Raw genomic sequence first — 18,546 nt, forward strand, 5'->3', positions numbered from 1 at the left:
TAGGGGTTAGATGTATTCATAGACCAGCGTCTCTTCGTCCCTCTCTCTCAGGGGAGACCTGGACACTGACCGGTGTCTCTCAGTCCCTCTCTCTCAGGGGAGATCTGGACACTGACCGGTGTCTCTCAGTCCCTCTCTCTCAGGGGAGATCTGTACACTGACCGGTGTCTCTCAGTCCCTGTCTCTCAGGGGGACACTGACCGGTGTCTCTCAGTCCCTCTCTCTCAGGGGGAGATCTGCACACTGACCGGTGTCCCTCAGGGGGAGATCTGTACACTGACCGGTGTCTCTCCGTCCCTCTGTCTCAGGGGGAGATCTGTACACTGTCCGGTGTCTCTCTGAACCCCTTTCTGAGGGAGAGATCTGTACACTGTCCGGTGTCTCTCAGTCCTTCTCTCTCAGGGTGAGATCTGTACTCTGACAAGTCTCTCCCAGTCCAGCTTTCCAAAGGAGAGTTCTGTACACTGACCGGTGTCTCTTCGTCCCTCTACCTCAGGGGCTGATCTGTACAATGACCAGTGTCTCTCAGTCCCTCTCTCTCAGGGTGAGATCTGTACACTGACCGGTGTCTCTCAGTCCCTCTCTCTCAGAGGGAGATCCGTACACTAAACGGTGTCTCCGAATCTCACTCTCTCAGGGGGAGATCTGTACACTGACCCGTGTCTGTCAGACTCTCTGTCTCAGAGGGAGATCTACAGACTGACCGGAATCTGTGAATTCTTCTCTCTCAGGGGGAAATCTGTACATTACCGGTGTCTCTCAGACTCTCTCTGTGAGGGAGAGATCTGTACACTGACCGTTCTCTCTCACTCCATCTCCAGTGGTGAGATGTACACACAACCCTGTGTCTCTCAGTCCCTCTCTCTCAGGGGAGATCTGTACACTGACCGGTGTCTCTCAGTCCCTCTCTCTCAGGGGGAGATCTGTACACTGACCGGTGTCTCTCAGTCCCTCTCTCTCAGGGGGAGATCCGTACACTGACCGGTGTCTCTCAGTCCTTCTCTCTCAGGGGGAGATCTGTAGACTGACAAGTCTCTCCCAGTCCAGCTCTCCAAGGGGGAGATTTGTACACAGACGAGTGTCTCTCAGGCCGTCCCTCTCAGGGGGAGATCTGCACACTGACCGGTGCCTCTCAGTCCCTCTCTCTCAAACGGAGATCTGTACTCTGACCGGTGTTGCTCAGTCCCTCTGTCTCAGGCAGTGATTTGTACACTCACCAGTGTGTCTCAGTCCCTCTCTCTCAGGGGGAGATCTGTACACTGACCGGTGTCTCCCAGTCCCTCTCTCTCAGGGGGAGATCTGTACACTGACCGGTGTCTCTCAGTCCCTCTCTCTCAGGGGGAGATCTGTACACTGACCGCTGTCTCTCAGTCCCTCTCTCTCAGGGGGAGATCTGTACACTGACCTGTGTCTCTCAGTCCCTCTCTCTCAGGGGGAGATCTGTACACTGACCGGTGTCTCTCAGTCCCTCTCTCTCAGGAGGAGATCCGTACACTGACCGGTGTCTCTCAGTTCCTCTCCCAGGGGGAGATCTGAACACTGACCGGTGTCTCTCAGTCCCTCTCTCTCAGGGGGAGATCTGTACACTGACCAGTGTCTCTCAGTTCCTCTCCCAGGGGGAGATCTGAACACTGACCGGTGTCTCTCAGTCCCTCTCTCTCAGGGGGAGATCTGTACACTGACCGGTGTCTCTCTGTCCCTCTCTCTCAGGGGAGATCTGTAAACTGACCGGTGTCTCTCTGTCCCCTCTCTCAGGGGGAGATCTGGACACTGACCGGTGTCTCTCAGACCCTCTCTCTCACGATGAGATCTGTACACTGACCGGTGTCTCTCAGTCCCTCTCTCTCAGGGGGAGATCTGTACACTGATCGGTGTCTCTCAGGGGGAAATCTGTACACTGACCGGTGTCTCTCAGTCCCTCTCTCTCAGGGGGAGATCTGTACACTGACCGGTGTGTCTCAGTCCCTCTCACTCAGGGGGAGATCTGTACACTGACCGGTGTCTCTCAGACCCTGTCTCTCAGGGGGAGATCTGTACACTGACCGGTGTCTCTCAGTCCCTCTCCCTCAGAGGGAGATCTGTACACTGACCGGTGTCTCTCAGTCCCTCTCCCTCAGAGGGAGATCTGTACACTGACCGGTGTCTCTCAGTCCCTCTCTCTCAGGGGGAGATCTGTACACTGACCGGTGTCTCTCAGTCCCTCTCTCTCAGGGGGAGATCTGTACACTGACCGGTGTCTCTCAGTCCCTCTCTCTCAGGGGAGATCTGTACACCGACTGTTGTCTCTCCGTCCTCCTCTCTCAGGGGGAGATCTGTAGACTGACAAGTCTCTCCCAGTCCAGCTCTCCAAGGGGGAGATTTGTCCACAGACGAGTGTCTCTCAGGCCGTCTCTCTCAGGGGGAGATCTGTACACTGACCGGTGTCTCCCAGTCCCTCTCTCTCAGGGGGAGATCTGTACACTGACCTGTGTCTCTCAGTCCCTCTCTCTCAGGAGGAGATCCGTACACTGACCGGTGTCTCTCAGTCCTTCTCTCTCAGGGGGAGATCTGTACACTGACCGGTGTCTCTCAGTCCCTCACTCTCAGGGGGAGATCTGGACACTGACCGGTGTCTCTCAGTCCCTCTCTCTCAGGGGGAGATCTGCACACTGACCGGTGTCTCTCAGTCCCTCTCTCTCAGGGGGAGATCTGTACACTGACCGGTGTCTCCCAGTCCCTCTCTCTCAGGGGGAGATCTGTACACTGACCGGTGTCTCCCAGTCCCTCTCTCTCAGGCGGAGATCTGGACACTGACCGGTGTCTCTCAGTCCCTGTCTCTCAGGGGGAGATCTGTTCACTGACTTGTGTCTCTCAGTCCCTCTCTCTCAGGAGGAGATCTGTACTCTGACCGGTGTCTCCCTGTCCCTCTCCCTCAGGGGGAGATCTGTACACTGACCGGTGTCTCTCAGTCCCTCTCTCTCAGGGGGTGATCTGTACACTGACCGGTGTCTCTCAGTCCCTCTCACTCAGGGGGAGATCTGTAAACTGACCGGTGTCTCTCAGTCCCTCTCTCTCAGGGGGAGATCTGTACACTGACCGGTGTCTCTCAGTCCCTCTCTCTCAGGAGGAGATCCGTACACTGACCGGTGTCTCTCAGTCCTTCTCTCTCAGGGGGAGATCTGGACACTGACCGGTGTCTCCCGGTCACTCTCTCTCAGGGGGAGATCTTTACACTGAGCGGTATCTCTCAGTCCCTCTCTCTCAGGGGGAGATCTGTACACTGACCGATGTCTCTCAGTCCCTGTCACTCAGGGGGAGATCTGTACACTGACCGGTGTCTCTCAGTCCCTCTCTCTCAGGGGGAGATCTGTACACTGACCTGTGTCTCTCAGTCCCTCTCTCTCAGGGGGTTGATCTGTACACTGACCGGTGTCTCTCAGTCCCTAACTCTGGGGGGAGATCTGTACACTGACCGGTGTCTCTCAGTCCCTCTCTCTCAGGGGGAGATCTGTACACTGACCGGTGTCTCCCAGTCCCTCTCTCTCAGGGGGAGATTTGTACACTGACCGGTGTCTCCCAGTCCCTCTCTCTCAGGGGGAGATCTGTACACTGACCGGTGTCTCCCAGTCCCTCTCTCTCAGGGGGAGATCTGTACACTGACCGGTGTCTCTCAGTCCCTCTCTCTCAGGGGGAGATCTGTACACTGACCGGTGTCACTCAGTCCCTCTCTCTCAGGGGGTATCTGTACACTGACCACTGTCTCTCAGTCCCTCTCTCTCAGGGGGAGATCTGTACACTGACCGGTGTCTCTCAGTCCCTCTCTCTCAGGAGGAGATCCGTACACTTACCGGTGTCTCTCAGTCCCTCTCTCTCAGGAGGAGATCCGTACACTGACCGGTGTCTCTCAGTTCCTCTCCCAGGGGGAGATCTGAACACTGACCGGTGTCTCTCAGTCCCTCTCTCTCAGGTGGACATCTGTACACTGACCAGTGTCTCTCAGTTCCTCTCCCAGGGGGAGATCTGAACACTGACCGGTGTCTCTCAGTCCCTCTCTCTCAGGGGGAGATCTGTACACTGACCGGTGTCTCTCTGTCCCTCTCTCTCAGGGGAGATCTGTAAACTGACCAGTGTCTCTCTGTCCCCTCTCTCAGGGGGAGATCTGGACACTGACCGGTGTCTCTCAGACCCTCTCTCTGACGAGGAGATCTGTACACTGACCGGTGTCTCTCAGTCCCTCTCTCTCAGGGGGAGATCTGTACACTTACTGGTGTCTCTCAGTCCCTCTCTCTCAGGGGGAGATCTGTACACTGATCGGTGTCTCTCAGGGGGAAATCTGTACACTGACCGGTGTCTCTCAGTCCCTCTCTCTCAGGGGGAGATCTGTACACTGACCGGTGTGTCTCAGTCCCTCTCACTCAGGGGGAGATCTGTACACTCACCGGTGTCTCTCAGACCCTGTCTCTCAGGGGGAGATCTGTACACTGACTGGTGTCTCTCAGTCCCTCTCCCTCAGAGGGAGATCTGTACACTGACCGGTGTCTCTCAGTCCCTCTCCCTCAGAGGGAGATCTGTACACTGACCGGTGTCTCTCAGTCCCTCTCTCTCAGGGGGAGATCTGTACACTGACCGGTGTCTCTCAGTCCCTCTCTCTCAGGGGGAGATCTGTACACTGACCGGTGTCTCTCAGTCCCTCTCTCTCAGGGGAGATCTGTACACTGACCGGTGTCTCTCAGTTCCTCTCTCTCAGGGGGAGATCTGTACACTGACCGGTGTCTCCCAGTCCCTCTCTCTCAGGGGGAGATCTGTACACTGACCGGTGTCTCCCAGTCCCTCTCTCTCAGGCGGAGATCTGGACACTGACCGGTGTCTCTCAGTCCCTGTCTCTCAGGGGGAGATCTGTTCACTTACTTGTGTCTCTCAGTCCCTCTCTCTCAGGAGGAGATCTGTACTCTGACCGGTGTCTCCCTGTCCCTCTCCCTCAGGGGGAGATCTGTACACTGACCGGTGTCTCTCAGTCCCTCTCTCTCAGGGGGTGATCTGTACACTGACCGGTGTCTCTCAGTCCCTCTCACTCAGGGGGAGATCTGTACACTGACCGGTGTCTCTCAGTCCCTCTCTCTCAGGGGGAGATCTGTACACTGACCGGTGTCTCTCAGTCCCTCTCTCTCTAGGGGAGATCTGTACACTGACCGGTGTCTCTCAGACCCTCTCTCTCAGGGGGAGATCTGTACACTGACCGGTGTCTCTCAGTCCCTCTCTCTCAGGAGGAGATCCGTACACTGACCGGTGTCTCTCAGTCCTTCTCTCTCAGGGGGAGATCTGGACACTGACCGGTGTCTCCCAGTCCCTCTCTCTCAGGGGGGGATCTTTACACTGAGCGGTATCTCTCAGTCCCTCTCTCTCAGGGGGAGATCTGTACACTGACCGGTGTCTCTCAGTCCCTCACTCTCAGGGGGAGATCTGGACACTGACCGGTGTCTCTCAGTCCCTCTCTCTCAGGGGGAGATCTGCACACTGACCGGTGTCTCTCAGTCCCTCTCTCTCAGGGGGAGATCTGTACACTGACCGGTGTCTCCCAGTCCCTCTCTCTCAGGGGGAGATCTGTACACTGACCGGTGTCTCCCAGTCCCTCTCTCTCAGGCGGGACACTGACCGGTGTCTCTCAGTCCCTGTCTCTCAGGGGGAGATCTGTTCACTGACTTGTGTCTCTCAGTCCCTCTCCTCTCAGGAGGAGATCTGTACTCTGACCGGTGTCTCCCTGTCCCTCTCCCTCAGGGGGAGATCTGTACACTGACCGGTGTCTCTCTGTCCCTCTCTCTCAGGGGAGATCTGTAAACTGACCCGGTGTCTCTCTGTCCCCTCTCTCAGGGGGAGATCTGGACACTGACCGGTGTCTCTCAGACAATCTCTCTGACGAGGAGATCTGTACACTGACCGGTGTCTCTCAGTCCCTCTCTCTCAGGGGGAGATCTGTACACTTACTGGTGTCTCTCAGTCCCTCTCTCTCAGGGGGAGATCTGTACACTGATCGGTGTCTCTCAGGGGGAAATCTGTACACTGACCGGTGTCTCTCAGTCCCTCTCTCTCAGGGGGAGATCTGTACACTGACCGGTGTGTCTCAGTCCCTCTCACTCAGGGGGAGATCTGTACACTCACCGGTGTCTCTCAGACCCTGTCTCTCAGGGGGAGATCTGTACACTGACTGGTGTCTCTCAGTCCCTCTCCCTCAGAGGGAGATCTGTACACTGTCCGGTGTCTCTCAGTCCCTCTCCCTCAGAGGGAGATCTGTACACTGACCGGTGTCTCTCAGTCCCTCTCTCTCAGGGGGAGATCTGTACACTGACCGGTGTCTCTCAGTCCCTCTCTCTCAGGGGGAGATCTGTACACTGGACCGGTGTCTCTCAGTCCCTCTCTCTCAGGGGAGATCTGTACACTGACCGGTGTCCTCTCAGTTCCTCTCTCTCAGGGGGAGATCTGTAGACTGACAAGTCTCTCCCAGTCCAGCTCTCCAAGGGGGAGATTTGTCCACAGACGAGTGTCTCTCAGGCCGTCTCTCTCAGGGGGAGATCTGTACACTGACCGGTGTCTCCCAGTCCCTCTCTCTCAGGCGGAGATCTGGACACTGACCGGGTGTCTCTCAGTCCCTGTCTCTCAGGGGGAGATCTGTTCACTGACTTGTGTCTCTCAGTCCCTCTCTCTCAGGAGGAGATCTGTACTCTGACCGGTGTCTCCCTGTCCCTCTCCCTCAGGGGGAGATCTGTACACTGACCGGTGTCTCTCAGTCCCTCTCTCTCAGGGGGTGATCTGTACACTGACCGGTGTCTCTCAGTCCCTCTCACTCAGGGGGAGATCTGTACACTGACCAGTGTCTCTCAGTCCCTCTCTCTCAGGGGAGATCTGTACACTGACCGGTGTCTCTCAGTCCCTCTCTCTCTAGGGGAGATCTGTACACTGACCGGTGTCTCTCAGACCCTCTCTCTCAGGGGGAGATCTGTACACTGACCGGTGTCTCTCAGTCCCTCTCTCTCAGGAGGAGATCCGTACACTGACCGGTGTCTCTCAGTCCTTCTCTCTCAGGGGGAGATCTGGACACTGACCGGTGTCTCCCAGTCCCTCTCTCTCAGGGGGGGATCTTTACACTGAGCGGTATCTCTCAGTCCCTCTCTCTCAGGGGGAGATCTGTACACTGACCGGTGTCTCTCAGTCCCTCACTCTCAGGGGGAGATCTGGACACTGACCGGTGTCTCTCAGTCCCTCTCTCTCAGGGGGAGATCTGCACACTGACCGGTGTCTCTCCAGTCCCTCTCTCTCAGGGGGGAGATCTGTTACACTGACCGGTGTCTCCCAGTCCCTCTCTCTCAGGGGGAGATCTGTACACTGACCGGTGTCTCCCAGTCCCTCTCTCTCAGGCGGAGATCTGGACACTGACCGGTGTCTCTCAGTCCCTGTCTCTCAGGGGGAGATCTGTTCACTGACTTGTGTCTCTCAGTCCCTCTCTCTCAGGAGGAGATCTGTACTCTGACCGTGTCTCCCTGTCCCTCTCCCTCAGGGGGAGATCTGTACACTGACCGGTGTCTCTCAGTCCCTCTCTCTCAGGGGGTGATCTGTACACTGACCGGTGTCTCTCAGTCCCTCTCACTCAGGGGGAGATCTGTACACTGACCAGTGTCTCTCAGTCCCTCTCTCTCAGGGGGAGATCTGTACACTGACCGGTGTCTCTGAGTCCCTCTCTCTCTAGGGGAGATCTGTACACTGACCGGTGTCTCTCAGACCCTCTCTCTCAGGGGGAGATCTGTACACTGACCGGTGTCTCTCAGTCCCTCTCTCTCAGGAGGAGATCCGTACACTGACCGGTGTCTCTCAGTCCTTCTCTCTCAGGGGGAGATCTGGACACTGACCGGTGTCTCCCAGTCCCTCTCTCTCAGGGGGGGATCTTTACACTGAGCGGTATCTCTCAGTCCCTCTCTCTCAGGGGGAGATCTGTACACTGACCGGTGTCTCTCAGTCCCCTCTCTCTCAGGGGGAGATCTGTACACTGACCGGTGTGTCTCAGTCCCTCTCACTCAGGGGGAGATCTGTACACTCACCGGTGTCTCTCAGACCCTGTCTCTCAGGGGGAGATCTGTACACTGACCGGTGTCTCTCAGTCCCTCTCCCTCAGAGGGAGATCTGTACACTGACCGGTGTCTTTCAGTCCCTCTCCCTCAGAGGGAGATCTGTACACTGACCGGTGTCTCTCAGTCCCTCTCTCTCAGGGGGAGATCTGTACACTGACCGGTGTCTCTCAGTCCCTCTCTCTCAGGGGGAGATCTGTACACTGACCGGTGTCTCTCAGTCCCTCTCTCTCAGGGGAGATCTGTACACTGACCGGTGTCTCTCAGTTCCTCTCTCTCAGGGGGAGATTTGTAGACTGACAAGTCTCTCCCAGTCCAGCTCTCCAAGGGGGAGATTTGTCCACAGACCGGTGTCTCTCAGTCCTTCTCTCTCAGGGGGGAGATCTGTACACTGACCGGTGTCTCTCAGTCCCTCACTCTCAGGGGGAGATCTGGACACTGACCGGTGTCTCTCAGTCCCTCCTTCTCAGGGGGAGATCTGCACACTGACCGGTGTTTCTCAGTCCCTCTCTCTCAGGAGGAGATCAGTACACTGACCGGTGTCTCTCAGACCCTCTCTCTCAGGGGGAGATCTGTACACTGACCGGTGTCTCTCAGTCCCTCTCTCTCAGGAGGAGATCCGTACACTGACCGGTGTCTCTCAGTCCTTCTCTCTCAGGGGGAGATCTGGACACTGACCGGTGTCTCCCAGTCCCTCTCTCTCAGGGGGGGATCTTTATACTGAGCGGTATCTCTCAGTCCCTCTCTCTCAGGGGGAGATCTGTACACTGACCGGTGTCTCTCAGTCCCTCTCTCTCAGGGGGAGATCTGTACACTGACCGGTGTCTCTCAGTCCCTCTCTCTCAGGGGGGAGATCTGTACACTGACCGGTGTCTCTCAGTCCCTCGGGGGGAGATCTGTACACTGACCGGTGTCTCTCAGTCCCTCTCTCTCAGGGGGAGATCTGTACACTGACCGGTGTCCTCCCAGTCCCTCTCTCTCAGGGGGAGATTTGTACACTGACCGGTGTCTCTCAGACCCTCTCTCTCAGGGGGTGATCTGTACACTGACCTTTGTCTCTCAGTCCCTCTCTCTCAGGGGGAGATCTGTACACTGACCGGTGTCTCTCAGTCCCTCTCTCTCAGGAGGAGATCCGTACACTGACCGGTGTCTCTCAGTCCCTCTCTCTCAGGGGGAGATCTGTACACTGACCGGTGTCTCTCAGTCGCTCTCTCTCAGGGGGAGATCTGGACACTGACGGTGTCTCTCAGTCCCTCTCTCTCAGGGGGAGATCTGTACACTGACCGGTGTCTCTCAGTCTCTCTCTCTCAGGGGGAGATCTGCACACTGACCGGTGTCTCTCCGTCCCTCTCTCTCAGGGGGAGATCTGTACACTGACCGGTGTCTCCCAGTCCCTCTCTCTCAGGGGGAGATCTGTACACTGACCGGTGTCTCTCAGTCCCTCTCTCTCAGGGGGAGATCTGTACACTGACCACTGTCTCTCAGTCCCTCTGTCTCAGGGGGAGATCTGTACACTGACCGGTGTCACTCAGTCCCTCTCTCTCAGGGGGTATCTGTACACTGACCGGTGTCTCTCAGTCCCTCTCTCTCAGGGGTATCTGTACACTGACCACTGTCTCTCAGTCCCTCTGTCTCAGGGGGAGATCTGTACACTGACCGGTGTCACTCAGTCCCTCTCTCTCAGGGGTATCTGTACACTGACCACTGTCTCTCAGTCCCTCTGTCTCAGGGGGAGATCTGTACACTGACCGGGTGTCACTCAGTCCCTCTCTCTCAGGGGGTATCTGTACACTGACCACTGTCTCTCAGTCCCTCTCTCTCAGGGGGAGATCTGTACACTGACCAGTGTCTCTCAGTCCCTCTCTCTCAGGGGGAGATCCGTACACTGACCGGTGTCTCTCAGTCCTTCTCTCTCAGGGGAAGATCTGGACACTGACCGGTGTCTCCCAGTCCCTCTCTCTCAGGGGGGGATCTTTACACTGAGCGGTATCTCTCAGTCCCTCTCTCTCAGGGGGAGATCTGTACACTGACCGGTGTCTCTCAGTCCCTCACTCTCAGGGGAGATCTGGACACTGACCGGTGTCTCTCAGTCCCTCTCTCTCAGGGGGAGATCTGCACACTGACCGGTGTCTCTCAGTCCCTCTCTCTCAGGGGGAGATCTGTACACTGACCGGTGTCTCCCAGTCCCTCTCTCTCAGGGGAGATCTGTACACTGACCGGTGTCTCCCAGTCCCTCTCTCTCAGGCGGAGATCTGGACACTGACCGGTGTCTCTCAGTCCCTGTCTCTCAGGGGGAGATCTGTTCACTGACTTGTGTCTCTCAGTCCTCTCTCTCAGGAGGAGATCTGTACTCTGACCGGTGTCTCCCTGTCCCTCTCCTCAGGGGGAGATCTGTACACTGACCGGTGTCTCTCTGTCCCTCTCTCTCAGGGGAGATCTGTAAACTGACCGGTGTCTCTCTGTCCCTCTCTCAGGGGGAGATCTGGACACTGACCGGTGTCTCTCAGACCCTCTCTCTGACGAGGAGATCTGTACACTGACCGGTGTCTCTCAGTCCCTCTCTCTCAGGGGGAGATCTGTACACTTACTGGTGTCTCTCAGTCCCTCTCTCTCACGGGGAGATCTGTACACTGATCGGTGTCTCTCAGGGGGAAATCTGTACACTGACCGGTGTCTCTCAGTCCCTCTCTCTCAGGGGAGATCTGTACACTGACCGGTGTGTCTCAGTCCCTCTCACGCAGGGGAGATCTGTACACTCACCGGTGTCTCTCAGACCCTGTCTCTCAGGGGGAGATCTGTACACTGGACTGGTGTCTCTCCAGTCCCTCTCCCTCAGAGGGAGATCTGTACACTGTCCGGTGTCTCTCAGTCCCTCTCCCTCAGAGGGAGATCTGTACACTGACCGGTGTCTCTCAGTCCCTCTCTCTCAGGGGGAGATCTGTACACTGACCGGTGTCTCTCAGTCCCTCTCTCTCAGGGGGAGATCTGTACACTGACCGGTGTCTCTCAGTCCCTCTCTCTCAGGGGAGATCTGTACACTGACCGGTGTCTCTCAGTTCCTCTCTCTCAGGGGGAGATCTGTAGACTGACAAGTCTCTCCAGTCCAGCTCTCCAAGGGGGAGATTTGTCCACAGACGAGTGTCTCTCAGGCCGTCTCTCTCAGGGGGAGATCTGTACACTGACCGGTGTCTCCCAGTCCCTCTCTCTCAGGGGGAGATCTGTACACTGACCTGTGTCTCTCAGTCCCTCTCTCTCAGGAGGAGATCCGTACACTGACCGGTGTCTCTCAGTCCTTCTCTCTCAGGGGGAGATCTGTACACTGACCGGTGTCTCTCAGTCCCTCACTCTCAGGGGGAGATCTGGACACTGACCGGTGTCTCTCAGTCCCTCTCTCTCAGGGGGAGATCTGCACACTGACCGGTGTCTCTCAGTCCCTCTCTCTCAGGGGAGATCTGTACACTGACCGGTGTCTCCCAGTCCCTCTCTCTCAGGGGGAGATCTGTACACTGACCGGTGTCTCCCAGTCCCTCTCTCTCAGGCGGAGATCTGGACACTGACCGTGTCTCTCAGTCCCTGTCTCTCAGGGGAGATCTGTTCACTGACTTCTGTCTCTCAGTCCCTCTCTCTCAGGAGGAGATCTGTACTCTGACCGGTGTCTCCCTGTCCCTCTCCCTCAGGGGGAGATCTGTACACTGACCGGTGTCTCTCAGTCCCTCTCTCTCAGGGGGTGATCTGTACACTGACCGGTGTCTCTCAGTCCCTCTCACTCAGGGGGAGATCTGTACACTGACCAGTGTCTCTCAGTCCCTCTCTCTCAGGGGGAGATCTGTACACTGACCGGTGTCTCTCAGTCCCTCTCTCTCTAGGGGAGATCTGTACACTGACCGGTGTCTCTCAGACCCTCTCTCTCAGGGGAGATCTGTACACTGACCGGTGTCTCTCAGTCCCTCTCTCTCAGGAGGAGATCCGTACACTGACCGGTGTCTCTCAGTCCTTCTCTCTCAGGGGGAGATCTGGACACTGACCGGTGTCTCCCAGTCCCTCTCTCTCAGGGGGGGATCTTTACACTGAGCGGTATCTCTCAGTCCCTCTCTCTCAGGGGGAGATCTGTACACTGACCGGTGTCTCTCAGTCCCTCACTCTCAGGGGGAGATCTGGACACTGACCGGTGTCTCTCAGTCCCTCTCTCTCAGGCGGAGATCTGCACACTGACCGGTGTCTCTCAGTCCCCTCTCTCTCAGGGGAGATCTGTACACTGACCGGTGTCTCCAGTCCCTCTCTCTCAGGGGGAGATCTGTACACTGACCGGTGTCTCCCAGTCCCTCTCTCTCAGGCGGAGATCTGGACACTGACCGGTGTCTCTCAGTCCCTGTCTCTCAGGGGGAGATCTGTTCACTGACTTGTGTCTCTCAGTCCCTCTCTCTCAGGAGGAGATCTGTACTCTGACCGTGTCTCCCTGTCCCTCTCCCTCAGGGGGAGATCTGTACACTGACCGGTGTCTCTCAGTCCCTCTCTCTCAGGGGGTGATCTGTACACTGACCGGTGTCTCTCAGTCCCTCTCACTCAGGGGGAGATCTGTACACTGACCAGTGTCTCTCAGTCCCTCTCTCTCAGGGGGAGATCTGTACACTGACCGGTGTCTCTCAGTCCCTCTCTCTCTAGGGGAGATCTGTACACTGACCGGTGTCTCTCAGACCCTCTCTCTCAGGGGGAGATCTGTACACTGACCGGTGTCTCTCAGTCCCTCTCTCTCAGGAGGAGATCCGTACACTGACCGGTGTCTCTCAGTCCTTCTCTCTCAGGGGGAGATCTGGACACTGACCGGTGTCTCCCAGTCCCTCTCTCTCAGGGGGGGATCTTTACACTGAGCGGTATCTCTCAGTCCCTCTCTCTCAGGGGGAGATCTGTACACTGACCGGTGTCTCTCAGTCCCTCTCTCTCAGGGGGAGATCTGTACACTGACCGGTGTCTCTCAGTCCCTCTCTCTCAGGGGGAGATCTGTACACTGACCGGTGTCTCCCAGTCCCTCTCTCTCAGGGGAGATTTGTACACTGACCGTGTCTCTCAGACCCTCTCTCTCAGGGGGTGATCTGTACACTGACCTTTGTCTCTCAGTCCCTCTCTCTCAGGGGGAGATCTGTACACTGACCGGTGTCTCTCAGTCCCTCTCTCTCAGGAGGAGATCCGTACACTGACCGGTGTCTCTCAGTCCCTCTCTCTCAGGGGAGATCTGTACACTGACCGGTGTCTCTCAGTCGCTCTCTCTCAGGGGGAGATCTGGACACTGACCGGTGTCTCTCAGTCCCTCTCTCTCAGGGGGAGATCTGTACACTGACCGGTGTCTCTCAGTCTCTCTCTCTCAGGGGGAGATTCGCACACTGACCGGTGTCTCTCCGTCCCTCTCTCTCAGGGGGAGATCTGTACACTGACCGGTGTCTCCCAGTCCCTCTCTCTCAGGAGGAGATCTGTACACTGACCGGTGTCTCTCAGTCCCTCTCTCTCAGGGGGAGATCTGTACACTGACCGGTGTCACTCAGTCCCTCTCTCTCAGGGGGTATCTGTACACTGACCACTGTCTCTCAGTCCCTCTGTCTCAGGGGAGATCTGTACACTGACCGGTGTCACTCAGTCCCTCTCTCTCAGGGGGTATCTGTACACTGACCACTGTCTCTCAGTCCCTCTCTCTCAGGGGGAGATCTGTACACTGACAGGTGTCTCCCAGTCCCTCTCTCTCAGGGGGAGATCTGGACACTGACCGGTGTCTCTCAGTCCCTCTCTCTCTAGGGGAGATCTGTACACTGACCGGTGTCTCTCAGACCCTCTCTCTCAGGGGGAGATCTGTACACTGACCGGTTGTCTCTCAGTCCCTCTCTCTCAGGAGGAGATCCGTACACTGACCGGTGTCCTCTCAGTCCTTCTCTCTCAGGGGGAGATCTGGACACTGACCGGTGTCTCCCAGTCCCTCTCTCTCAGGGGGGGATCTTTACACTGAGCGGTATCTCTCAGTCCCTCTCTCTCAGGGGGAGATCTGTACACTGACCGGTGTCTCTCAGGTCCCTCTCTCTCAGGGGGAGATCTGTACACTGACCGGTGTCTCTCAGTCCCTCTCTCTCAGGGGGAGATCTGTACACTGACCGGTGTCTCCCAGTCCCTCTCTCTCAGGGGAGATTTGTACACTGACCGGTGTCTCTCAGACCCTCTCTCTCAGGGGGTGATCTGTACACTGACCTTTGTCTCTCAGTCCCTCTCTCTCAGGGGGAGATCTGTACACTGACCGGTGTCTCTCAGTCCCTCTCTCTCAGGAGGAGATCCGTACACTGACCGGTGTCTCTCAGTCCCTCTCTCTCAGGGGGAGATCTGTACACTGACCGGTGTCTCTCAGTCGCTCTCTCTCAGGGGGAGATCTGGACACTGACCGGTGTCTCTCAGTCCCTCTCTCTCAGGGGGAGATCTGTACACTGACCGGTGTCTCTCAGTCTCTCTCTCTCAGGGGGAGATTCGCACACTGACCGGTGTCTCTCCGTCCCTCTCTCTCAGGGGGAGATCTGTACACTGACCGGTGTCTCCCAGTCCCTCTCTCTCAGGAGGAGATCTGTACACTGACCGGTGTCTCTCAGTCCCTCTCTCTCAGGGGGAGATCTGTACACTGACCGGTGTCACTCAGTCCCTCTCTCTCAGGGGGTATCTGTACACTGACCACTGTCTCTCAGTCCCTCTGTCTCAGGGGAGATCTGTACACTGACCGGTGTCACTCAGTCCCTCTCTCTCAGGGGGTATCTGTACACTGACCACTGTCTCTCAGTCCCTCTCTCTCAGGGGGAGATCTGTACACTGACAGGTGTCTCCCAGTCCCTCTCTCTCAGGGGGAGATCTGGACACTGACCGGTGTCTCTCAGTCCCTGTCTCTCAGGGGGAGATCTGGACACTGACCGGTGTCTCTCAGTTCCTCTCTCTCACAAGGAGATCTGTACACTGACCGGTGTCTCTCAGTCCCTCTCTCTCAGGGGGAGATCTGTACACTGACCGGTGTGTCTCAGTCCCTCTCACTCAGGGGGAGATCTGTACACTCACCGGTGTCTCTCAGACCCTGTCTCTCAGGGGGAGATCTGTACACTGACCGGTGTCTCTCAGTCCCTCTCCCTCAGAGGGAGATCTGTACACTGACCGGTGTCTTTCAGTCCCTCTCCCTCAGAGGGAGATCTGTACACTGACCGGTGTCTCTCAGTCCCTCTCTCTCAGGGGGAGATCTGTACACTGACCGGTGTCTCTCAGTCCCTCTCTCTCAGGGGGAGATCTGTACACTGACCGGTGTCTCTCAGTCCTCTCTCTCAGGGGAGATCTGTACACTGACCGGTGTCTCTCAGTTCCTCTCTCTCAGGGGGAGATTTGTAGACTGACAAGTCTCTCCCAGTCCAGCTCTCCAAGGGGGAGATTTGTCCACAGACGAGTGTCTCTCAGGCCATCTCTCACAGGGGGAGATCTGTACACTGACCGGTGTCTCCCAGTCCCTCTCTCTCAGGGGGAGATCTGTACACTGACCTGTGTCTCCCAGTCCCTCTCTCTCAGGAGGAGATCCGTACACAGACCGGTGTCTCTCAGTCCTTCTCTCTCAGGGGAGATCTGTACACTGACCGGTGTCTCTCAGTCCCTCACTCTCAGGGGGAGATCTGGACACTGACCGGTGTCTCTCAGTCCCTCCTTCTCAGGGGGAGATCTGCACACTGACCGGTGTTTCTCAGTCCCTCTCTCTCAGGAGGAGATCAGTACACTGACCGGTGTCTCTCAGACCCTCTCTCTCAGGGGGAGATCTGTACACTGACCGGTGTCTCTCAGTCCCTCTCTCTCAGGAGGAGATCCCCCCGTACACTGACCGGTGTCTCTCAGTCCTTCTCTCTCAGGGGGAGATCTGGACACTGACCGGTGTCTCCCAGTCCCTCTCTCTCAGGGGGGATCTTTATACTGAGCGGTATCTCTCAGTCCCTCTCTCTCAGGGGAGATCTGTACACTGACCGGTGTCTCTCAGTCCCTCTCTCTCAGGGGGAGATCTGTACACTGACCGGTGTCTCTCAGTCCCTCTCTCTCAGGGGGAGATCTGTACACTGACCGGTGTCTCTCAGTCCCTCTCTCTCAGGGGGAGATCTGTACACTGACCGGTGTCTCCAGTCCCTCTCTCTCAGGGGGAGATTTGTACACTGACCGGTGTCTCTCAGACCCTCTCTCTCAGGGGGTGATCTGTACACTGACCTTTGTCTCTCAGTCCCTCTCTCTCAGGGGGAGATCTGTACACTGACTGGTGTCTCTCAGTCCCTCTCTCTCAGGAGGAGATCCGTACACTGACCGGTGTCTCTCAGTCCCTCTCTCTCAGGGGAGATCTGTACACTGACCGGTGTCTCTCAGTCGCTCTCTCTCAGGGGGAGATCTGGACACTGACCGGTGTCTCTCAGTCCCTCTCTCTCAGGGGGAGATCTGTACACTGACCGGTGTCTCTCAGTCTCTCTCTCTCAGGGGGAGATCTGCACACTGACCGGTGTCTCTCCGTCCCTCTCTCTCAGGGGGAGATCTGTACACTGACCGGTGTCTCTCAGTCCCTCTCTCTCAGGGGGAGATCTGTACACTGACCGGTGTCACTCAGTCCCTCTCTCTCAGGGGGTATCTGTACACTGACCACTGTCTCTCAGTCCCTCTGTCTCAGGGGGAGATCTGTACACTGACCGGTGTCACTCAGTCCCTCTCTCTCAGGGGGTATCTGTACACTGACCACTGTCTCTCAGTCCCTCTCTCTCAGGGGGAGATCTGTACACTGACCGGTGTCTCTCAGTCCCTCTCTCTCAGGGGGAGATCTGTACACTGACAGGTGTCTCCCAGTCCCTCTCTCTCAGGGGGAGATCTGGACACTGACCGGTGTCTCTCAGTCCCTGTCTCTCAGGGGGAGATCTGGACACTGACCGGTGTCTCTCAGTTCCTCTCTCTCACAAGGAGATCTGTACACTGACCGGTGTCTCTCAGTCCCTCTCTCAGGGGGAGATCTGGACACTTACTGGTGTCTCTCAGTCCCTCTCTCTCAGGGGGAGATCTGTACACTGATCGGTGTCTCTCAGGGGGAAATCTGTACACTGAACACTGACCGGTGTCTCTCAGTCCCTCTCTCTCAGGGGGAGATCTGTACACTGACCGGTGTGTCTCAGTCCCTCTCACTCAGGGGGAGATCTGTACACTCACCGGTGTCTCTCAGACCCTGTCTCTCAGGGGGAGATCTGTACACTGACCGGTGTCTCTCAGTCCCTCTCCCTCAGAGGGAGATCTGTACACTGACCGGTGTCTTTCAGTCCCTCTCCCTCAGAGGGAGATCTGTACACTGACCGGTGTCTCTCAGTCCCTCTCTCTCAGGGGGAGATCTGTACACTGACCGGTGTCTCTCAGTCCCTCTCTCTCAGGGGGAGATCTGTACACTGACCGGTGTCTCTCAGTCCCTCTCTCTCAGGGGAGATCTGTACACTGACCGGTGTCTCTCAGTTCCTCTCTCTCAGGGGGAGATTTGTAGACTGACAAGTCTCTCCCAGTCCAGCTCTCCAAGGGGGAGATTTGTCCACAGACGAGTGTCTCTCAGGCCATCTCTCACAGGGGGAGATCTGTACACTGACCGGTGTCTCCCAGTCCCTCTCTCTCAGGGGGAGATCTGTACACTGACCTGTGTCTCTCAGTCCCTTTCTCTCAGGAGGAGATCCGTACACTGACCGGTGTCTCTCAGTCCTTCTCTCTCAGGGGGAGATCTGTACACTGACCGGTGTCTCTCAGTCCCTCACTCTCAGGGGAGATCTGGACACTGACCGGTGTCTCTCAGTCCCTCCTTCTCAGGGGGAGATCTGCACACTGACCGGTGTCTCTCAGTCCCTCTCTCTCAGGGGGAGATCTGTACACTGACCGGTGTCTCCCAGTCCCTCTCTCTCAGGGGGAGATCTGTACACTGACCGGTGTCTCCCAGTCCCTCTCTCTCAGGCGGAGATCTGGACACTGACCGGTGTCTCTCAGTCCCTGTCTCTCAGGGGGGAGATCTGTTCACTGACTTGTGTCTCTCAGTCCCTCTCTCTCAGGAGGAGATCTGTACTCTGACCGGTGTCTCCCTGTCCCTCTCCCTCAGGGGGAGATCTGTACACTGACCGGTGTCTCTCAGTCCCTCTCTCTCAGGGGGTGATCTGTACACTGACCGGTGTATCTCAGTCCCTCTCACTCAGGGGGAGATCTGTACACTGACCGGTGTCTCTCAGTCCCTCTCTCTCAGGGGAGATCTGTACACTGACCGGTGTCTCTCAGTCCCTCTCTCTCTAGGGGAGATCTGTACACTGACCGGTGTCTCTCAGACCCTCTCTCTCAGGGGGAGATCTGTACACTGACCGGTGTCTCTCAGTCCTTCTCTCTCAGGGGGAGATCTGGACACTGACCGGTGTCTCCCAGT

This window comes from Mobula birostris, unplaced genomic scaffold, assembly GCF_030028105.1.
Source record: "Mobula birostris isolate sMobBir1 unplaced genomic scaffold, sMobBir1.hap1 scaffold_1564, whole genome shotgun sequence".
Classification (NCBI taxonomy): domain Eukaryota; kingdom Metazoa; phylum Chordata; class Chondrichthyes; order Myliobatiformes; family Myliobatidae; genus Mobula; species Mobula birostris.